Source organism: Aptenodytes patagonicus, chromosome 1 (assembly GCF_965638725.1).
Source record: "Aptenodytes patagonicus chromosome 1, bAptPat1.pri.cur, whole genome shotgun sequence".
In the NCBI taxonomy this organism is placed as follows: domain Eukaryota; kingdom Metazoa; phylum Chordata; class Aves; order Sphenisciformes; family Spheniscidae; genus Aptenodytes; species Aptenodytes patagonicus.
Genome location: NC_134949.1, coordinates 38,014,275 through 38,038,764, shown reverse-complemented (window position 1 = coordinate 38,038,764; position 24,490 = coordinate 38,014,275). Strand labels below are relative to the sequence as shown.

At 42.3% G+C, this 24,490-nt stretch overlaps 1 protein-coding gene across 3 annotated transcripts in view; it reads right to left on the bottom strand.

Annotated features, from left to right (window-relative positions):
* The window catches only part of RASSF3 (Ras association domain family member 3), a 101,712-nt gene that overhangs the window by 10,401 nt on the left and 66,821 nt on the right, over positions 1–24,490 (bottom strand). The window contains exon 1 of one of the 3 annotated variants that reach the window (XM_076332247.1): positions 6,740–6,816. The exons of the other annotated variants lie outside the window; for them this stretch is intronic. The gene's annotated coding sequence lies outside the window, so the exon portion shown is untranslated. Of the gene's footprint in view, positions 1–6,739; positions 6,817–24,490 lie in introns of those variants that run through there. 3 annotated transcript variants of the gene reach the window in all.

Sequence of the window (24,490 nt, the reverse complement as noted above, 5' to 3'; positions counted from 1 at the left end):
TATAGATAATATATCTGGGTCCAATACACTACTTCTACTCTGAGCTATTAACTTCTGTGAAAATCATGCTGTCCTTCCCAACACTTAAAGCACACACCATTGGCAGCCATTTGTATTAAATCCATTCTTCACATCAACCAAAGCAGCATTTCATTCTCAAATGAAATTCCTAAGCAACAGCTGCCAGTGAGAGGGAAATGAGGCAAGTGCTTTCATTTCCCCAAGGGGAATAGCTGGTCTTTCATTAGAGCTCATGATGCAATGCCTCTTCGCAGTTGAGCTTCCTCTCCACAAAAAGGGCAGAAAATGTTTCCTTCTTTATCGCCTACACCCCCCATGCACATCTCATTTATTGTATCGCAGCTGTTTAGAGAAGCAGCACTCTTTCTAACATTTATGCTCAGTGCAAAGCCCCCCAGAGACTAGTTCAGCATGAATCCTCAAGGAACACAACTAAAACTGCACAGATTACAGTTAAAATGAACTGCAAATCAAGTTGTGGTCCCCAAAAAGAATCGCATCACATCTGGGACTTTCATAAAGTCCAAGTCTCACGGTTAGTGCCAAACCATAGTCCTGCATGCAGTAAGGAAGTGCTAAGCTCAACAGCTAACGAGCTGCTATGGGATGAGGCTGAGAGAAAGTTCCACAAACAAAGAAAACCCCAAAACCCTGAAGCCCATTTCCTCAGGATCCTTGCCTCAAGACAGATGCATGGCTTCCCCAAACTGCTACTATAGGCTTTTATTTATGGAAGAATACAAGAAAGTCTCTCTCTTCTAGCTAATCTCCTATTTTCACAACAATTCTAGAAATTAGCATCTCTGAGGAATGGAGAACTAAGTTCCTCTTAACATTTCAGCTTGACAGACAAAGGAAGATAAAATGGATGAAAGGTTAACCTATCCCAGGAATGTATTAAAAATATTTTCATAAGAAATCTAACCAACCAAAGATGGGAGCTCAAGCCAACTTTTAAGCCATGTCAGTCCCTATACCCTACCCTCACATCTCATATTAATCCCACACATATAGTGACCTTTGATTCAGTCAGATGAATGAAGATGCCCTGATCTGGCTGTAAATTGTGGCCAGGAATAATTTTTAAAGTAAAGCACTGAGGCTTTGACAAATGAGAAATTAAGCCTAATCTACATTAAGAAAAAAAAAATCTAAGTCTTGTTTAAGTCATAAAAATTGCAGCTAATGCATCCTATTTACATCACGTTTGCATTAAAGAAAGGATTTAACTAACAGTGCTATCACACAACAAAAAAGCCTAGTAGAGAATACAAGAAAGAAAGCAGAGAAAGGGACTTCTGATCTCAGTTGTTGCTACTTCTACAAGCAAGAACACTCTTTCCTACAGCCTGCCAGCACTCCCACAGAAAAGAAAGAAATTGAAACCTTGCAATTAAACTGTTTTGAAACAAATATCTTGCTTCTTCCTTATCCTAACTCTCCTGAGAGCAAAGCAGCTTGGCCAGCAACAGCAACTCCTCCTCCCACCCCGGGGCAAGCCCGCACTCAGAAGATGTGCTCCTTCCTTCATTTGAAGGCCTGAGAATCACCAGGGAGAGCTGCTGGTCATGTCCCTCCACAAACGGTCAGAGACACCAGTCGCCAGAAAGGTATGAGAAGATCAAATGGGGGCAGGGCGGGGAGGCATGTTAGCATCCAAGCAGCTCCAAGCATTGCACCTTCTCACATAGCTGCACCTTGAAATGTGTGTGTCCTGCTGAATGGGGTGAGATTGGTCTCTGGGTCAGGGAAAGGGGAATTTTCTGACAGGATGGATGCGGGCAGGATAATCTGTATTCTCTTTAGTACCTTTTGCTTTCTGCACTCAGTGCCATCCAGTTCCCATCCCTGCCAGTGGCACACAGGGCAAGGAAGCAGTCTATTTTTTAGAAAAAGACTTTGTTTTTCTAAGCAGGTTTGGCTGACCCGAGTCTTAAATAATTATCCTGACAGTCAGAGTGAGTTCAAGAACAGCCTGCACCATGCCCTCCTGAGGTAGCAAGAGAAGCAGCGCCCTCCCAGGTCAGGTGTATGGTGCATCCAGCCTGACATTCTGCCTCCAACAGCAGCAGAAATAAAGGCTATTTCGAGCGAGCACGTGAGCCTTTTCTGCAGCCTCTCTGCTGGCATCCACAAGTGTTGTAGCAGGAATTTAGAGGGCACCTCCCTTCCGAGTCTGTTTAGTGTCCATTTACGGACCTGGTGATTATGCATGCACACATACCCTTTTTGAACCTGCCGACACGGCCCGTCTCTACACCTCCTGTGGCAACAAGTTCCAGAAATTCATGACTGCAGTGTGAAGAAATACTGCCATCTGCTTTAAGCTGATCTTCTATTAAGACAGAAGGTAACTTCTGTTAAATATAGAGTGCCCCTTAATCCTGATACGGCAGGACCTGGTGAATCTGAGTTTCATGTTCAGCTTATCCATCACCTTCGTGAGGAGCCCTGGACTCCTTAGTCTTTCCTAAGGTAGCTGCTCCATCCTCTCAATCATTTTAGAGAAGGGCAACTAACTGCAGCATGCCCTTCCTGAGATGTGGCGACCAGAGCTGCATGCAGAACTCGCGACATAGCTGCATCAAAGTTTAGGTGCTCTTTGCTTATTAATTTGTACACTACAGGTCTGTGAAAAATCTTTACCTAAGATACCTGTGATGCAACGTGGTCTCTCTTCAAGGGCATTTCCACAGTGGTTAAAGAAATCCCCGTGCAACTACCACAGCTTATAATTTTAGCATAATTTTACAAGGTACAGGCATTCCAGTTAGTAAGTACTTGTTACTTCCAGACTATTTTCAGTTTTTCCTCAAAATACCATCACACCACATGGCTTGGCATGCTAATGAAAGCACTGAATGACAAAGGGTAAAGCATAGCATTATGGCTCCTGTCTGACCTCTCTGATGTAAACACTCATATGTTTATATGGTGAATGTTTTTAAGCAGCAGAGAAACAAACCAAGAACTCTAACTTCCCATTATTCCTTTTAATAAATTATTTTCCTTCAAACAGAGGCAATATAAACACAGTTAGTGTTCGAGCATTGTGAAAGGAAGGCTAGAAAAAGAAATCTATTTGTTCGTGACATTAACATTGCTGCTTAAGTTTCATTTCAGTTTATCATGACCTCACCTCTGAAAACCCCTAGTTACAAACCCTGTCATACCCTATATGGCTGTACTTCAACTACTGGCATGCAACCCACTTTTAAAAAGCCAGTCATCTGTTTAAAGTGAAAACCAACTGTATGAAGAATAGTATCTGAGGCTTGGCCTTAGATTCTATCCCCGAAGACGCAGCAGGTCTTATGCAGATTTGTACTTTTTTCCCCCATATTATAACTTTTTAAAGCAATACATTAAATGGTTTAAGTAAAAATTCACAGCTGTTTCAATTTTGCTTATTTCAGTAAAACTAGATGTAAGAAACATCACAAACAGTAAATAACCTTCTTCAGGTCTCCTCTACAGAAAATGAATGAGTTTTGACTGCTGGCTATTTAAGCAGATAAGGGGGGGGGTTAATGAAATAAAATGGATTACCAGCCTCTTTGTGACCTGTAGAACAAAATCTATCTTTAAGCAGACAATTAGGAAACAAGCTTATACAAGATATCGTATAGAAAACTAGTGTATCTTGAAAAGAAGGTTAAGTATGGTCTGGAACCTGAGCCATTAATACAGTTAGCCATCAGACAATTAAGTAATGTTAGGACCCTGGGTCATTACACCACAGTATTTGCATATGACCCTGCAATGCAAGAATCCAACATGCTCCATCTAACAGAAGGCAGGAAGAGATTGTTTGCAACAACTCCCCAGGTCTTCAAATGCAGCTATCTACATTTTACATTAAAATTGGTACTGGGAACCAACTAGCCATTCCTGGGGAAGCACAGTGTGGGAAGAGCCAGCCCCATGCCAGGCCAAGGCGTTGCAGTCTTCTCCCTGTGGTTACCACCGGCACTTCTCAAGTTTGAGGCAAGCTCAGTCATGGGCCTTGTCTCAGCAGAAGCTGGGTGATGTGCCGGCTTTTGCCATGTGCATCAACCACCATTTTATCTTTAGAGCAACATTCCCTTCCTGGGTTTGGCTGAGTAGTTCAAAGATGGCATCATCCAATTATTTTTTAAGCCTTCTGACAAAACCTGCCTGTATCGAGAAAAGGCAACAACTTCCTAACCAGGCGCAGCCTCAGGGCTGGTGTGAGACAGAAATGGTGAACCTGCATATGGTCAGAGTCTCACCAATCAAGTCATTTTTGTTTGGATTTGTTCTACTTGAAAGAAAAAGAAAAAAACCAAACCTCTTAAAAACTGCACAGTAACAAGCATCATATAGGAAACATCATGTAATGCATTGGCTCTTTGGCTATAGCACAACCCTGACAGACAGTTTTTCCCTGGTCACAGACACTACAATGAAAACGTTGTGCAAAAAGATGCACGGTCTCCTCAAGCAAATACTGATCATAGGGGGAAGTTCCTTGTTTGAGGAACATAAAGTTCCCTAAAAAATTCAAGAAGTTACTGTTACTGTCTCTCTCCTGGTCAATCTGACACTGACCTTGCATTTGAAACTTTTCTGAAGGGAAAAAGCCCTCCCCTACCACACATGCATCACAAAACCCCACAAAATTTAGGAACTACAACTATGTATTTTTCAAATAAAATCTGCATTTTAAAGGCCTCAAAAGCCCATAACAGTAACCATGGGGGGTGGGTGGGGTGGTGAAAGTTAAAAGTTGTAAGCAATCACTGGTATCTTTAGTGAAGTACATATCCTCTAAGCCAAAGCAGCCAAATTATCTTCTTAGTATGTCAAATATGATCACAATAAGACTGTCATATACATTTACAGTCAACTTATTATGTGACTGCTGCTTTACACACATACACATCAAATAGTAAGAGCTAGAAACTAACTCCGTCTAAAACCTAATAAAGTTTTCAGTAACTGCAGCCCTCCTTCAACAGAGCAAGCCAGGTTTCATGAAGTAAGCCCATAGGAAATATTTTTATGCCAACACTACCTCTCTCAGTGCACTTTGTGTAATTAACACTCTACACAGCTTCCACAGAAATATTAAAAAAGGAACCAGCCTTTTCAAAGAGGCATCCAAATCAGGTATTTCACATAGTGCAAAGGAGGCACCCCTGCAGCCTACCCTGCATGAAGGATTCTTTTACACTCCAGAAAATTTATATCACCTGGCACATTCATGATCGCATCCTCATGTACAGCCTTGATATTAGCATGTTTTATTAAAAATAGGGTAGTATCCAAAAGACATTTCTGAAGCAGCACACTACAATCATCAGCTTTACCTACTACCACCAGATCTGATCTGGCAAAAATTCAGTTCAGTATTTCAGGAAAGAAAAAAGGAGAGGGGGCAAACTAGGCCACCATCTCAGCACCACCACCATGTACTACTATAGTGTAAACTTACATTGACCTTAATCATAGGATTTTACCTCTCTTTTATATCCCCAGTCTTAAGAGGTCAAATGCTGAAAAATAAATACCAGAACCCTTTAGTCAGTTATCTTCCTCAAGACTGCAGCAAACAGGAATTTTTTGGTTCTTTCCCCACCATCATTCAATTTTACTGGAGTTCCAGTTTGAATTTACTAAAGCTTCAGAGCTCAGATTTGACTGCTGTTCTAGTAAGAAGGAAAATAAAAGAAGAAAAGGCTTGAACCAGTCTTGGATCCAACTTTGCTGCAACTCCCTGGTTTAAGTTATTCTTCTCATCTTGCAGATGATGAATGCAAGTTGAGAGGCTTAGATGAGAAGAAACTGGCAAAGGCAGTGGGCCGCTGGACCTGGGCCATCCAGCCCCATGCCACCACCCACAAAAGCTCACATCCTAGCAACCTCAAGCTCACATTGGTAAGGTGGTACTCGATCCTCAGGTCTCTGCATTGTGAGGAAACTGACCAATCGATTCAGCAAGATTATGCCTTGAATAAACTCATCAGCATGGTAATGATAACCTGCTTTCTGAGGAGTTTTAATCCCTTGTTTTTCTACACCCTGTTTTTATTACTCACACATACATTTAAACAGGCTACCAAGCACTTTAGCTGCGAGCAGAGTGGGACTGACAAAAGGACAAGTTTCTTCAAAACTCTTACGTTCTCTAAAAAGAAAGACAAAACACACTACTACCATTATGAACATGGAAAACTGCCACCAACTTATTTGACTCAACCCTTTTTGCAAAAACACACTTGCTGCCTAGTTTCAGTATGAATTTGTTTTCCAGAACACACACACACTTGTTTCTCACAAATGCATCCAGATGCCTCAAATTGTAGACATCCATGCTGGGACAATTTAAAAGATTACTGCTTTTAGCTGTATGCCTACTTCTCTGCTAGATGCTACCACTGCCTCAGAAACCAGCGTCAGCTGTCACAGTCCTTGTCCAGTAACAGACCCACTACCAGGCTGCAGATGACTTCTACAAATCCAGGAGGCTCCTTTCTTAATTAGGATGAACATAGTATTTTTTCTTTTTACAGGTGAAAAAGAACAGGATAAACAAATTGAAAACAAAAGAACTAGCAAAGGAAAGCGGGGGTTTTGTTTTATTTTTGTACGGGTAAAAAAAAGGCCACAGACTATATAAACAACCATTAAACAAGTCTGCAGCATAAGAGAACTACAGCGCAATAAACACTTTACCACACAGGTCCCAACTTACCCAAACACTGTGCTAGCCTGGTGCCACGTATCAGCAGACAGTTTACACCGCTAACATCTCCAATGGTGACGTGAGCACGCCGCTCCCTCCCGATCGACTCACAATTTCTGTCTCAGGGCAGACAATTCTGTAGTAGTGAGTCACTTTGGAATTACATGGCAATTGTTACAGTCAGACTTTTTTTTTTTTATGACATCCATAAAAGAGTGGGGTGATACCAGTGCTGTTTAGATCAATGCTGGCAGGACACAGTGGAGAGAGAACGGAGTAGGACGTCACAATGGGTAGGCTTTCGAGGGAGGTGTGAACAGAAGACTTTAGAACATGGTTAATGAATATCCCACTGGAAAAGCTGGATAAACAAACTTTTCTTCTGAGGAAAAGGTCAGGAGAACAGCAATTAGGCTGTACTGGAGAAAAGGGCTTGCTTACAACCTGATGTTATGGCCTGACTCCAAACACAAGTTATTTTGCCATGCTGGAGAATGGCCACCAGGAAACCAGAGAAGGGGGGAAAAAGATTACATGCTTTGTTCTGAAGCAGCAAAGGGGAGAATGTGTTGATTTTACAACAAAAAGTTCAAAAGTTGTTCTTTTTTTCTTTCCAAACAGCTATTTCCCTGCTTTTATGGGCAGGATGTTACAGGCACAAGGAAACACTGCTGCTACTCCACCTTTCCTTACACCCAGCTTCTGCTTCAGGAAATGTAATTATGAAGCTCATGAAGGCATGAGATCTGTTAGAGCTGATACACATTTCAGGTGGAAGGAGAAGAGAGCATACTAGAATTTTTCATAAAAACCCCACCCTTGTTAATGTTAAAGAGAACAGGGAGAATCAGTACCCACCACACCCTCTGAAAAAAAACACTCTCAGAAGACAGAACACATTAAAAAGGACGGGTCACCTTATGGACAAGCGTGGGATAAGCTGAAAACAGTAGAATCAAAGTTTCCTCAAATAAACAACAAATTCTGCAAAGTAAAACCACAAATTAATTGCCTTTTTATTAAAAGCCCCTGAAATTTTCATTAACGTTTCCTGTACTTTAACAGAAAATACTAAGAATCCTGATGTTTAATTCACATTTTTAGGGGGCAAAATAAAGCCAGCAACCTGATATCAGCTCCATTTTGACAGGGGATCAAAATGAAAGTTTAAAAAAAATAAACCATCACCCAACTGGAAACATAGCATTTACCTATGCCTGTAAACTTAAACTTGTTAAGTTACTAAATTATACCACTAACTTATCTTATTAGAAGTTTATCAATCTCAGGAGCCATTCTTCGCTTACAAATATACACATGCACACCTAAAACTATATAGTCAAGTGGAGTCTCTTCAAGAGCTGGAAAAAATAAGAACATATCTGGAACTTCTGACAAACACAAAAGCATTAGTCCTGTAAATAGACCAGTCAGTTCACATCCACTCTTCCATTGAGCATATATAACATGGCTCCACTAACAAGACACCTCTAACTGCAGAATTGCCACGTGTAAAGGACCTTAGCTTTACACGTCTCAACCAAACCTGTAATGAATTGAAAAGTTTTTTTTCTTCTGTTCCAAACCTGTACAGGCAATTTAGCCAGAACACTAAAATTCAACCAAATTTCTAGTCAGTAGCTCCTTTGCGTAACCTGATTACAAAAACTCTTCAAATTAACAAACATCATAGGTTCATGTAAAAAACTCTTCTGTAATGCCTAGTTGCACGGGTTAGGCAATCATAGAATCATTAAGGTTGGAAAAGACCTCTAAGATCATTGAGTCCAACCGTCAACACAACACCACCATGCCCACTAAACCATGTCCCTAAGCGCCTCATCTACACGTCTTTTAAATACCTCCAGGGATGGGGACTCAACCACTTCCCTGGGCAGCCTGTTCCAATGTTTAACCACTCTTTCAGTAAAGACATTTTTCCTCATGTCCAATCTAAACCTCCCCTGGCGCAACTTGAGGCCATTTCCTCTCGTCCTATCGCTTGTTACTTGGGAGAAGAGACCAACACCCACCTCGCTACAACCTCCTTTCAGGGAGTTGTAGAGAGCGATGAGGTCTCCCCTCAGCCTCCTCTTCTCCAGGCTAAACAACCCCAGTTCCCTCAGCCGCTCCTCATAAGACTTGTTCTCCAGACCCCTCACCAGCCTCGTTGCCCTTCTCTGGACACGCTCCAGCACCTCAGCGTCCTTCTTGTAGTGAGGGGCCCAAAACTGAACACAGGATTCGAGCCTGTGCGGCCTCACCAGTGCCGAGTACAGGGGCACGATCACTTCCCTACTCCTGCTGGCCACACTATTTCTGATACGGGCCAGGATGCCATTGGCCTTCTGGGCCACCTGGGCACACTGCCGGCTCATGTTCAGCCGGCTGTCAACCAGCACCCCCAGGTCCTGGGAAAGAGGGGAGAGGAACACAGTTTCCTACACACCGTCCTGGCCAGGCAATACCACATTACAATGCAAGACACAAGGAGCAGATCTCCAAACTGCAGACAACAGAATAGCACAGAGAAAGTATTCAGTTTTCTGTTTTTTTTTTTGTTTTTTTTTTTTTTTTAAAAGGCATTCATTTAGCACCCAATCACTTACTTCTGTCTCACCGACTTGTATTACGAATGCCAAAAGTTACAGTAACATAGTAAAAAGTGTCACCTTTGCACATAAAATACCAAGGCATCCCTGAGCCTAAGAAAGTTCTCTCAAGATGGCAGAGCCTGGTCCTTGATTATCAGGACCATTCATTAGTAAGTCCTAATGAAATCAGTAGAGTTATTAATGCAGTCATTTATTAGGGTAATTAGTTAGTAGAAATCAGTGTAGTTACTTATGTAGGCCCTATAAACATACCAAGATGACACACACCAATGCCCATGTATACACACACACAGGAAAGATATGTTTTTAGAAAAAATAACATGGCAACATCAAAGTGTGGAAATACAGGGACTTAAGGGAGCTTACTACATGCTTTTAATCAAATATTTTTTTTATGATGCAGAGTGGGAAGAAGCCAGCCACAGCTGGCTATCGTATTATAAAATCAGCATTTCAGAAAAAGCAGAGGCAATCTAAACAAGCAAACTACAAAGGATGCAAGTGATCCTAAGAAAAGATAATGCTGTGGGGTGTACAATTTGAGATGCCACCACACCTGCCAGTTTTGCTTCAGTAAGTTGCATTTTGTTTGTAATTTCTCAACCTAGTACATCTTTAATTTACATTATTGGAAAATTAACAAGAGCTCCAAACATCTTACAGGCTTAACCAGACTAGGAAATACCACATTTCTAGTAAGTCATAAGAAGCTTAGTCCTATCCTAAGGAAAGGCACTGATCAAAACCAGTAACATCTTGCTGTTACCAGCAACATAAGGAGAGCGCGCTCTCCCCTCTTTGTACTCCTAAGCAGTTTTACATGGCCACATAATTATACTAGAAATGAAGCATACCTGCTTCCAGCCATGCTCACACACAGACACATGGTGTTTCGGGTCATACAGCCCGTACACAGGATAGCTGAGGAGCCTGCTCTGGGATGTGGCTTCACAAAACACCCTCTGCACCCAATGGAGGGGCAGGCACTGTGCAGATCCTGCATTGCAGTCCCTTCCTACCACCGGAGTCCCAGCTCCGTGCCGCAAGCCACAAAGGATGACACTGGGCAAGAAATATTTACATTTTCCAACAGAATTAACCCTATTGAGTGCCAGTTATGGAGCTGCACTCCTTTCCTGCTTGGCACATCTCAGGAGTCCATCAGCCACCGCTATTTGTTTTTCCTGCCCACACAGGACACCTGCACCCAACCTCATTTCAAAATGCTTTGAAGGGAATATGTGTGTGAGTTAACAGGCAGGTGTAATGACATCAAGGAGTCATGCTCTTGCTTTACTTAGTTCAGACGTTGCCAATAAAATGTGTAACAATAATCTTCACCACAGAAGTAGATTCTTTTATATATTAGTAATACATGATAGGTAGATGACCAACTGACTGCTATAACTGTTGATACACTCGGATCTGGTGGGTGGAGAGAGGCTCCCTTCCAGCAAGCACTAACGCCAGCCCTTTGCGGTGTCTTGCCCACGAAATGGGAGCATCAAATGCGCTCCTGTGTATTAGGACTGCTCATAACCTGCACTCCCACCCTCTCCCCAATCTCTCTGCAAACTACTAGTTAACAGAATAATTTGCCAGCACAACTGGAGATTCCTGGGAATATTTTGCAAAATCAGCTGTAAACAGTAGGCTTAGCAAACCCTTTCTACAACATTACACATTACAAGGAAACGTTATCACTGCACCCATAACCTCAGCATTCTTGCATTTCAGTTTACAGTAAGTCCCACATATCTGTTTAACAGGACTTTTTGAAATACCAAGTCATCAGGAACGCTGGCAATAGGATACTGGATTTTCGCATTAACTTTTCTAACATTACGAGATCTTCCAGATCTGACTGCTTCGGTTCAGAAGGAGTACTCCCACTGAAAGGGCTACTGGCGCTTTCCACCACGACAGCTGTTTGCAAAACGTGATCTCTGTCTGCGTCCAAAACCTCAGTGATATTTGCTGTCTTGATCCAACCTGTTTAAGTGACTGTGTGTTGCCAGTAGCTCTGCAATACAAAAAGCACTGAACAAACCCAGTATAGTAAAATTAAAGACTGAGAATTAACATAGGAAAAAGGAGCCAAGAGAGCACAGCAATCCTCATTTAGACTTATAAATATCAGAACACAACATTCCCCACACCCAGACTTAGAAACTCCCAACATCCAGCTTGCTTATTAGAAACAAGAGCCATCAAAATGCTGCCAAGGGACACCTGGCCCCTTAAGAGGCCTCTCACTTACTGTCTCTGCAGCTGGATAATGGGGAAAGTCAGTATTTTTCACTCCTGCACTCAAACCAGGAATGAAGTGCCAGTTCAGATTTTGCCATTAACGCACATGTAGTTTTAAGGAGATGAGGTTTAATGTAGAAGTCTTTAATTGTGTGCCTTGGAAGTGAAGTGCTGAGCAAGCGTAGGCTATAATCTTTACTATGAACTTGAACACGACCACTAAGTAATGGGTTTAAGTACATTTCATTGGAAATAAGGCTATGGAAAGGTATTAAAAATGCTTCCAGAAGACAAATGCAGCATGCATCCACGTGTCAAATTTGCAACAATAATTTGCAAACAGATTATTTAAAAAGAACACAAACCATTACCTCTACGGCACACAAGTATGTATTCACTGAAATTGTGGCAGACAGCAACAGCAATTTTTTAGTCGATCACAACTTTGACAAATGTTAAAAAGCCTGAGCCAAGGTTCACAATTCTACATATCAAGAACACATTTCCCCCCCGCCCTCAAAACTTCAGCCAGAACTGCTCCATTGCTGCAGAGGGAGAAGCTGCAGGGAAATGGTGGGTTTGTCCATGACAGAACTTCATCTGAGTGTCTCTAGAGTAGCTGCAACTGCGAAGGGAGAGCTGCAGAGTCCAGGAGGATGACAGGGAACCAGTGGGGAAAGGTAGTGCAGGCACAGCAAGTCAGGGCCATGTGCTGAAGGAGATGCATTTAGCTGTATTTCAGAATTGTTGCTCAATTCAAGGACCACCGAACGTTTAAATAAATGCATCCGCCTTTTTGTGCGGTATTGTTATACTTGTTCTCATCAACAATCAAATAAAACCTTAGAACAAACTAATTCATTCATGGTTTATCATCAGTATATATTTCTCCGCACTCCACATAGCACTGTCTTCCTCGCACACTTGCAAACATGAGCATTTTTAGGTGTTCTGTGGCAATATTTTCATCAAGCAACTGTAACTGTGAGGCTGAGTCTGCAAGATCCCTTGCTGCAGAAACTGGAAGGGGTCCAGTGAAGGAGGCAGGAACAGCGGGAGGAACCTCTCAAGTAAATTTGGCTTGGCAGGAACAGGTTCCACCCCTGCCCTGAAAAGGATTTTTAAGTACAAAAATATCCACAGATGATCGCTAATGGCAGGTTCTCTCCTTTTAGGGGAGCTGACTTGAGACCTGACAGTAATTAGGATTTGCTGGGTCATGAACATTCACATCTGCAAGCAAAGCAAGCATGTGCAGGATCTGTGCATTCTCTGCAATGTGAGGTACATGCAGAAGTATGCTGCAGCTGTAGATCTGACCAGATCAGAAATAGAAGGTATTTCATACTACACAGAGGAGGGAGCGAAGAGGGGGACAGGATGGGACATGAGACACTTATCTGGATCAAAACACCTGAACAGTTTCATTCCCATGCCAGCTGATGCAGTGAGACAGGAGGAGCCAATTCCACCAGATAAACCCAAGTGCCATATTTGAGAAATTGTAGTGCATCCAAGATGCCTGCACAAGGCTGGCAGATGTATCAGGGGGTTAGCAGGATGCCTGCAACCCATCAAGTGGCGATGGGAGACCGGGCAGGATACACATCCCACAGTACCCAAAATGACACCAGATACCTCTGGTTTAAGCAACTGAGTCCCAACCTATATGTTGACTTGGTGGTGAGCTGAATTGCTCTCAGCTCCACTGCCAGCATTGCCAGTGAGACACCTGCATTCACACACCTGCACGTAGGTGTTTTAGTCCAGAGCTGAATCCTACCCCAGTAATACCAGCAAGAGGTAGACTCAAAAACACAGAAAGATGGGGTGGTTTTTGCAAGTAACAGTTAATCTGTGGAATTCCACGTCACAGGACACTGGCGATGCTACAAGTTTACATGGGTGCAAAAGCAACTAGATAAGTCACAGAAGAAAATAACCTAGATTGCAAATCACAAGAGGCTAGAAAAATGTTCTGGCAAAACACCACTGTGTATTTGTCCTGTTTCTCTACTCTTCCCTGGCACCTACCATTAGCAACTGCCAGATGGGATACTGGTCTAGCCAGATCTTGCTTTTGACTTCGTACCAGCATTCACACACTCCTTATGTTTCAGCATCCGCTATGGAATGGGAATATCACCACTGCATGAGAGAGAAACAAACAGCGGGTCCCAAACCAAGGCCTGGCTAACCAAGGTGACTGCCAGACAAGACCTGCACAGAGCCTGAAGTGAACAGCTAGGGATCACCCAACCCAACCTTAACACAAAAAGGACGACTTAAAGCCAGAAACATGAGTAGTGGTGCACTTGCAGATGGGAAGAAGCTGTTGTTAATATGTTATTATTGGAAGGCACGTTCACAAACATTTGTGAAATATCATAGGAAAAAAAAATCCATGTTGAAATGATTAATTCTTTTAAAGCAAGCTTTGAGTACCGTGCAGGAAATTTATGGCCTTATGCCACATATTCTACAATAAGGAGAAGGGGAAAGACTCAGCAAGATTAGCACCATATATTCTGAGTACTGGATGAGGCAAAGAGTCTGTGGGAGGGATGCTGGCAAGCAATAATGTAATTAAAAATTGCAATCTAACCCAGAGAGACAAGGAGGAGAAATAACGCTGGCTTTTCCAAACTAGAGACAACTTGACTTAGTTATCCAGTGTTTTTAAAAATAAAAAACATACACACTTTAATGTGGTCATTTATAAAAATTATTTTATTACCTAGAAAGCACAATCCAGAATTAAGAGTACCATGGAGCTAGGATTCATCAAAAAAACCCTATGAAGACTGTGATGAAACTTGACACTTAAGGACAATGAGATGTTTTCAGATGAGAACAGTTACACTTAACTTTACATGACTGAGCCCTGGCATGCATATACAGAGATATATATAGACACACACACACATATATATAGTCTCATACCTCAAAAAGAATTCTGCTAAACAACTACTTTAAAAAAAAAAAAAGATTTATGATAAACTAAAAGACGTGGGAGTTGGGCTTGAATGAAAAAAATAACCACAAGAAGATAAAACACTGCAAGAAGTGATCATGTTTTCTCGCTTCCCTCCTTATTAAAATAGACTGCAGCATACATAACTTTTAAACAGACTTTTTTCAAGAGCTCCTCTCTTGGGGAAGAGTTTAACTTTTTGCATAAATTGTCTTCAAAACATTTTCTTGCTTTACTATAGATGTTTTATTTAGTTATTACTTACATTGTTGCTTTCAATGAAACACTGTTACAGTAATTGCTTTCTTCTCATTACTAATGCTCTCCTCTGTTCCTTCTCAGCACTGCATTAGCGCATTGTCCAGTCACCAGACAAGAAGGGAGCTACCTCAAGTTTAGCAAGACTGTAACGTTCTTCCCTCTCCTGTTCAAGTTGCATGAACAATTTTCAAGCACAAGTCTTGAAGTCAGTGTTTTTAGAAGACGCTCAGCTTATTTCAGAGCTCTATTTGAAGCCCACAGAGAAAGAAAGCAGTAGTACAAGTTTTCTGTTGCCTTGTCTGGAGCAAGTGCAGTCAACCACCACACATACAGAAGACATGTTAGAGAGTGGCTGTTCAGAGGTTTCTGTTGAAGGAAAAAAAAAAAAAAAAAAAAAAAGATCTACCAAAGAGACCTCCACTCTCCCAAAGAAAGCCTGGCACTCCAAATAACAGGACAAGCTTCGAAGAAGCCAGCTCTTGTTTCAACCCAAGAGGCAGATATGAAATTGTTACAGCTGGCTTTCATTTTGACAGGTCACGAGAGATCTGCAAATCCTACACACTTATGGCACATGAGAATTAATCTATCTGGCCAGGGCAAAATGAAAAGCAAGAATTACCCCCTCTGTTTACAATCTTCAAGGAGGACAGGGACTCATATTTCCTAAGATCTGCCTTTCAATTGCAGCAAGCATTAACAGCCTTCTATAAAGGACAAAAAAAAAAAAAAAAAGCACCATTTCTGCCTGAATACAGGCAGAGAAAGAAACAAGGAGAAATGTGGGAAGTTAAGCCCATAACATATATGACCTTATCTAAGTAGGGATACCAAATAAAGAGTGACCTAAAAGAAAAATCAGTTGAACTACCATCCATCTTGCTGCAAAGGATATTAAAAAAACCCAAAACACCAAAAAAATCACTTAAAAGGATAATAAAGTATGAGCAGATAGGGTATCTGCTCAAGAGTTCAAGACCACATTCAAGTTTCATGGGGTAATCAGATACTGTGTAGAAGCCAACATAACAGGATGCCCTTCCTGAGCAAACGAGAAGTTATCAGCTGGAAACTAACAGGACAGCCGCTGTGTTTCTAGGTATTGGGAAGACCAAAACCCAGTTCGCAAGGTAACCCTCAGCCAACTCCTCAAACACTGCCTGCAGATAATCAGCAGAGTTAATTCCTTTCTTGCAAGACAGACCTTTTCCTAACTGAAAGGAACACTAATGAGATAAGTGAACGCAGATCCTACAACATACATTGTACATGTTAAAAATACATACAGACTCAGTAAAAACCCACTTGCCCGCTTCACATTTCCCTAACCTGGGTAATACAGCAGAGTGGTACTGGTAGAGGCAAAGAGCTATATCTAGCACCACAGAAAAAGGAAACTGAAGGTCCTACGGCCTTTCCCTTGAAGCTGCAAAACAAAAAAACCCAAAAAACCAAGTCAACCTTCCTTTGTTCGTTTCACACTTTTTCCAGAAACTTGCATTGATAAGGAAGCTGGGGGGGGTGGGGGTGGTGGTGGGGGGTGGTGGTGTTTGCAAGTACTATTTGAATAAAAATCCACCTCAGAATCCCACCACCATCTGTTGCAATTTATAGCAGAGATGTATTTTAAACCACACAATCCCCTGAGGCATGCTGCTTCTCTCACTGGCCCCTCTTGTACACTTCAGAGAATTCTGCCTTGAGTATCGAGTAGCAGGAACACATAGCTACATCCCAGGGAATTAGATAAAATGGAAGATAGGTGTCTTCCCATATCTTCTGAAGTCAGTGAGTGTGCCTCAGCATTTTGCAAGTTCTGCTATTGCCCCAATTTTGCTGTTTTCCCCGCAGAAAACCCTTGGGCTGAGGTATGCGTGGGCAGATGATGGAACATTAACTTTTCCTGAACTCCAGTGAAGTAAAAAGGAGGCTATGCATCAGGATAGCACTGCTCCAAGCAGCTGCCAGCAGGTCAGAAAGCAACGCATGCCACCTGGACACAGAGTAAACCAAAAAACCACCCCAGTGATGGCAGCTACAGGAAGAGATGGATGGGGAATGTCTAACACCTCTCCTCTCCCACAGCAGGAAGGGGAGTGGAAGTCTCTTTGACAGCTTCCCTGCAGGAGAGACTTCTCCTGCCGCATCTTGTTTTTACCAGCAGAGCTCTGAAGGACATCTCATAGCCACCCACAGAGGAATCGGCTCTGTGCCCACTTCCTCGGAGCAGGCCCAGGGAAGCCGGGAAGCCCAAGTGCAGGTGTCTCACCCTATGATGTGGCTGCACCGATGCAATAAGGGAGCAAAGGCTCCTGCAAATTCATCTGGTTGAAAAAACACAGTGGCCTCCTACGCAGAGCTTCTGAAAGACACAGACTCCATGAATGTAAATTAGCTGGTTGTCCCAAAAGAGGGTGGGTTAGAAAGAAAGTGCAGATCATCATCTGACCTATCCCACAGGGATTAAGACAGAAACATCAGCATTTGGGGAAAGGAAGCAGCTACAGAGAGTAAATACTCAGGGCAGCAAGTACCTGTATGGAGAGCAGGTAAGGAGCTGTTATCTGACAAGGGAAAGGAGTGGCTGTAGGAGGTACCAGAGATCAAAGATTCAGTAAGTAGAGCAGGGAGGAGATTAAAGGGCTGAGCTGCAGACACCCACCCAACCCAGGCTGAGTCAGTACAACAGCACAGGAAAGACCAGGGAGAGCTCAAGCCCTGGTGGAAGAGGGAGTCCTGCTGCACCCAAGAGACATGCAAGGAGAAATCGTAACAGGGAGCAAAAAAGCAGCCAAGGTAGGGCTGGGGAAGAGGAATGAAGAAGAGATACAAGCCACCGGTGTGAGTGGAAGGCAGACACAGTCCCTGTTCCTAAATCACAAGCAATTCCCAGCACCACAAGTGCCTCAGCATCAGTGTGCTCTTCGGACATGGCAATGGTCCACCATGACAAACAGAACTGTCTTCTAGCAAAGTCACACCACCACAGCCTCCACGCCCAGGGGAGGAAACACTTTAAAGAAGCAGTCAGGAAGCCATTTATATTGTATCCCAGTATAAATGCTCAGTGGTCCAAGACATATAGATACTTCTCCTCAACTGAGGTTAAGGATTTGCTATAGAAGGCCAGGAAACAGAGCGCTACACTTCTGAGTTCCAGCTCTCCAGAAGCCAACCCCATCCCAGGGAAGGCTCTGCCTTGGCTTGCAGCTTACCCTGCTGTCTGATTTAGCATAACAAATGTGCTTTGATCTCCCTGCAGCAGCTGCTGTCTTCCTGCCCTTCCAGAGGGCACAGAAGGTAAGCTATAGCAGCCTGGCCTGCAAAAACATCACTTCAATTGTCCTTTCTTTAAAGATACCATTCACACTGCATAACAAGCAAAAAAGAAAATGAAGAAAAAGAGCTGACTGCAACTAGTCAGCAGACTGGTAAGTCAATTAGTATAGTTTGCTTGGTCGTACGATAGACTAAGTAAAAAGAAAACTCGAGGCAAGTATAGCTCGGTGACCTAGGGGTACCAGAAAGAACAGCAAAGTTGGTTGCTGCTAACTAATAAAGATGCAGAAGAGTTTGCCTCTCCTCACTGTGAAAGCCAAGGAAGAAAAGCAGCACTTCACTTTTCTACAGTTAAAAAGCTAAAAGGCATTTAAAGTGCATGTTAAACTGAATGGAAAGCCAATTCTTTTCCTATGGAGGTGCACTTTAATTCACCCAATGTCCTCAAATACCTAGAGGCAGCCATCACTTCTAGCATGCACATACTGCACCTACTAAGTGTCTCGGAAGAAGCTGCTGGGTGTCACTGACTAACTTCAAATTAAAGCATGACAAGTCAAAAGCAAGGTTGCTCCTATTGCTACATGTGAAACAAGCTTCTAAAAAAGCATTGCTGCCAAGTCCATTTTGTTTAAAAGTACCTGTCACAACAGGTACTAAGGTAACACAGGTACAGAAGCTAAGCCACTTCATTTTAGTAAGTGTTTAAAAAAAGAATAAGCCAAATGTAGTGCTAAATTTGAGGCTTACAGACCTCAAGTGCTTTTTCCAAATTACCTTTCATTTCAAGATCATATTCAACAGGTCAGAATATGGAAAGGCTTTTCTGAACTTCAGGAGTTAGAAGCCTTATTTTCACAGGTGTCAAATGCTTGGAGTTGCCATCAACTTCTGGAGACGTAGGACAAGAGAGAGCTGTCAGTTATACTAAGGGGGAAAAAAAAAAATCCTTTAATCCTTTCCATAGAAGACAAACCAGTAACAACAAAACTTATTTGCACAGTAAAGTTCAACAGAACTATGAATTTAAAAATTAATCCTTAGTCTTGTCTTTACATTTAATTCCATGGCATGCCTGCAATAACATTGAAAACAAAACACCCCTCATCACTTGCTGCAAGCTTGATATTAGTGCATATTTCTCAAAACATATTTAAGCTAGCTTTGGCAGACACTCAGTATGTTTACAGATGACTTCTGCATAGTGTAGATTACCTGCTGATAGGTATTTTCTAAGTACTGAGCAATGAGTGGTTAGATTTCAACAACGAAATAAGGTTTCTTTCTGTTTAGCTGCCATTTGCAGTGGCAAAAGTGAAATATGAATACATGGGAAAAGACTACATGGTAGTTTGGCCTTGATTTTTTGTGCTTTAAAAGAAAGAGATTTCCTGCCATTTTCAATGTTATCTATTGCCAGTTTAATTTTGCTAAAAGAAGATTCTTCTTCAGTCTGTCACTTTGACTAGCCAAGAGAGATGATGGAGAGCACTTATAGGAGTTGTTGTGAGATGACAAATGCTTCAAAGGACCTATTAGGTATGTATTAGAGTATCAATCCAGACTAGCAACGGAAGTTATTTCTGGAAAAGAGACACTCTCCATTAAATCTCTCCAGAAGAAGGATTAACACCTTCAGATTTGAAGTTGTGCATCCAATTTAAGATTTCCCAACAGAAAGTAATTCAGCATTGAAGCTACCATTTATTTTCTTAATGCTCAAGACTTACAAGCAGTAGGTAGCACTACATGGTGTAGTGCATCACTTTAAACCACCGTTAAGAAAGAAAAAAGAAATAGTCAATCCTCTACTGTGGGAAGTTGGGAGGGGAACATGGGGAGAGGCAAAGCACAAGCAGTGAACAGTATGATGCAAAAAAAAACCCCACGTAAGGTGTCGCTGTGTTCTGACATAGCTGATACCAAGCTGCTGTCAGTAAGCTCTGCTGACCCTAAGTCAGCTCCTCCACAGACACCAAGGCATGTCATTGCAAAGAGCTACAGTGCAGGATTTTGTTCATGCATTGCAAAGCTCTCCACACCCCAACCAGCCCTCTCACATCCTAGGCATCTTGACTGGCAAGGTTAAACCTCCAAATGGATATATACTCGTCTGCTGGCAGGCATTCTCAAGCAGCCCCACTCCCTCTTTTTTCCTACATGAGTCATCTTACTGAAGTTCCCTGATCTTACATACTACAGCCCCACCAAAAGCTGTATTGGCATAAGTAAGGTATAGAAGTAACCAGTGTTACACCAGGCAACACAGCCATCAATTCACGTCACACCATACTCTTAATGGCTCTTATTTGCTCTAGGGAACAAGCACTAAAGCATTATCACTCCGACTTGGTCAAACATGAGTGTTAAATTTTCCTAGGTGGTGTGACACAACCCAGCAACTTGCTACTCTTAAGGACAAATGGGATATTTCACCCTCTCTCCCTATAGCTATGAGGTCTCACCTCCTCCCTGGCTCTCAGCATTTAATCAATCCCTCGGTGAGGGAAATTCAGCTCACTAACCTGTCAGGAAAGTAACTCTGGAAGGAAAGAAAAAATGAGTATAGCTTTCCACTAAGCTAGCAAAACAAGGTCCAAGCAGTACAGGAGGCAGTGCATGTGAGATTTTTTCCAGCAGCTTCAAGCTGCTCTACCCAGTCAACTACTTCCTGACCCACTCACACCGTGCAAGCCAAATGTCCTAAGTCCAGGTTTCTGGGTTTGGGTTAGTTGCTTCTTAAAAGCAAGAAATTAAAGGCATTTCTATGCAAAACTGGAGATAACATGCCCTAGTCTTCGTTGGAATCATTCCCCCGGAGAAGAGTTTTAAATGCTATCCGAGCAAATCAGTAAGTAAGTAACTCTGCATGTACAAGTTTAAATCTAAGGATCTGGACTCATCAGATGCAGAAAGGAATTAGGATTTCAGGCGTACTAATGTGGGTTTTGAAAGAGAATTTGTTCACCACCAGTGAAGCCATTTGGGAAAGTGCATCGTATTGACTACAGATGCCGAATTTTTTCCCTCCTAGTTTCATTTTATTCTTCTCAACTTCAGAGAGATTGAAGGCTTCAAAGAGCAGCTCTAGTAGGAAAGTATAACAGACATCAGGACTGGAGCTGCTTGTCTCATCAACAGGAGACAGCTCAAGAGCCCAAACAATAAGGGAAGACATCAACTGCAACAGCCCCTGTGCATGGACAATCCTCATCCAGACTTGCAAGCCCAGCACAGTGGGAGGAACACTTGTAACTACTGAGGCCAGAGGTATTAGGCATGCCTAAGCAGATAACTGACAGCCTTAGAAATTCAACATGCACCTGCAAAACTTGGCAGCTTCCCCCCCTTAATTTTTTTCCACCTGGAGCTAATGGACAGCCTCACAGGTTACTTCTGCACCAGAGCAGAGTCAAGCCGGCGTGACTTTGCCCACTCTAGCCTGTAACACTTCTGCGGTCGGACAATACATTTCCTCTGCAACCAGAACAAACTGTCAGCTCTCCAGCAAGGAACAGCTGTGATGTCTATTAGATAAGCACCATTCAAATTTTGACTTTGGGCCTGCAGTGAAGAGAATTAGTACGGGAAAATGCTACTTGAAATGACGCAAATCACCATGTGCCCTTTATGGTATTACAGGGTCACTGAGATAAGTTTCATGCATTCCAAAACTTTCACACACTTATGAAGCTATACACTTAATGAATTTAAATGCAATCTCGCATGTCCAGTAGTTGACTATTAACATTAAAAACAACTGCTACTAGAAACAAATCATGGGAAATGCTTATCCAGAAAGTATTTGAAAAGTTACAGAACTGCAAATATCATACTGTCCTTCCACATTCAGAAGTATTTCCTTTATTAATCTTTCTAATCAGACTTAATGTTTAAGAAGTTTCCTACTGTGCTCCATGATTTGCCTATAAAACATTGTTTATAATCCACCTTGCAGGATGAACCATCTTTCTTTGAAACAAAGTCATCTTATGCAGTTGATCAGATGTGACAATGAAGCAACACATCCTCAATGGGAAAGAAAGCACAGCTATAAAAGGCAGGCATGCAGAAAATACTGAAATTTAGCCAGGTGACAAACTTGAATACTCTTGTTATTTTATTCAAAACTACTTTCTTGCTTCAAGGTATTTTTACTGAAACTCCAGTTTTCCTCAACAGCCTCTCAGTTTACTGATACCCCAGAGTACAATTAGAAAGTAAGAATTTAACATGCTTCCTGTCAACTTACTGCTAAGGACATAGTCATTTGCATGATCCAGCTAAGACTTGTAATCAGCCACTTACAATAACAAAGAACTCAAAAGGAATCCTGTTTTGCAAAGGTGGAAGTGGTAGAAGCAGCAAAGAGGAGAAAAAAATAGCATCCCATGCTCTGATATGTAGCGTCTATCGCATATGACTAAACCCTAAGGTCATACATAAACTTCAAAATGAAAACTTCCCCCCCTTTTGAAATACAAAAAGATTGCATCAAATGGAAGGACATTTTGTATATTTGCTTATAAACCATAAAGTTCTCAATCTTGCCCCTCTTACATCAATTGCGGGATTAAAAAAAAAAGCTTATTCAAGTCAGATAATTGCAAAGAACAAGACATGCTCTTCCCTTTGCTTTATTCTAGAAAAGACTGATGCGATTAAAATGAAGACAGATTTGATCTGTTCTTCCTAACAAAGGATTTTCCAAGGTTTGCTTCATCTGGAGGTAACTAGTCTGGTGAAGAGCCCTTTGGTCTCTGCTGTACACCGCGAAATGGACCTATGTGCAGATTTTTCACAAAAGGTATCGTGGGTTTTTTAGAGTACTGATGACTAACAGATTAAGCTGTTGCAGAAAATTAGTTCTGTAGAAACAAACCACCTCGCTTCTAAAAATCATTCCTAAATTCCATTTCTCATTGGAAATCATCCCCAATACCATACAAAAGGTTTGTGCTGTGAGAGTCAGAGGAATGAGCACGCAGTGATTCTGAAGTAACCAAGGGAAGCCAAAAGCACGGGATGGAAAGCCAGATGCCTGCTTTAAGAAAACCAAATCCTTTGAGGTTTATAAATTCATTAAAGACGTATCTGTCCATTTTTATCTGTGTCTTGTGATAGGAATGGTTAGAGGAAAGCAGGCATTCATAATCCTGCCAGAATCCATAAGGGGCCTGCTGCTGAGGACAGCTAGCCCAGGAGCTTCCTGGCCAAAAAGGCCCTTTGAAGGAAGTCCTGCAGCACTTCATCCCAGAAGAGCAAGCGCTGAGAGGCACAGCTGGGGGGATGGGAAGGAAGCTTGAGTATCTGCCACTCCAGAGGGAAAGGCGGGGAAAGGGGTAACATCTGTACTGCAATAAATACACAAAAGTCCAGGGAAAAGGTAATGACAAGTCTCCTTCACCAGGAGTATTCACAGCTCTCCGCTGTCTTGAGTTAAAAGCAGATTGTCTTCTCTAACTAAGCAGACTCTGGACTGTCTAGGGCAAGAACTGAACTATGCCAAACAACTGTGTAAGAGAGTAAACACGCACAGGATGCTTACTCTTCTCTAGATAAACACACAGAACTGGCAACAGCACAGCCTCAGTCAGCAGCAACGGAGGCAACCCATTTCCCTTCCCCACGCAGCAAACTCACAGGGTGCCACCAACGCCAGAGGGAAAGCAGAGGAAGGGGGGCTGGAGGGGCAAGCCAGAACAGAAATGTAAAACAATGCTCCTGCTATACTCCCTGCCATGAAGAGTCCAAGCTTCTGCAGGCCATACAAACACGGTCTTATTTACTCAACTTTTCAAAACTTCCAGGTCCTCCTTTGTTCTAAAAACATTTTCTGACTCAAATGACCCAAGGTCAGGGACAGCATCAGCTCCATTTAATACTGGAAATTCTTCCAGTAGCCTCTGAAAGAGCAACAAAAAACCCCGAGTGGTTTGCATGCAAAGGAACTAATGAAGCCTGGTTTGCTATGGTCTTGCATACGATCTACTGGTAAACTGAACTGCACAAGACTTTCACATGGATAGCTACAAATGGGCAAGTTGTGATTGAAGCTCTTTTCCCTTGTATGAATTATAATGCTTCTCTCTTGAGTGGATGCCCTGATGCCTCAAATGGCATCTGCTCCCACTGCTGCCCTTCTCATGGTTGAAGCACCAGCAGGGTCTCTCTGCAAAACCTGCTTACGGCTTAACTAAAGATCTGTAGAAGCTTCAGTCCCCCATCCCTTTGTGAAATCTGTTCAACACGTTACCTAAGCTTAGGAGAGGGAAGGGAAAAATTGCACTAGACTCACTTCTGCAGGAAACAGAGCTGAAAGTGGGCAGCCAGGATAGTCTTGAGGTCCTACCACCAGCAGCAAGTCAGGATAGGTTTTGT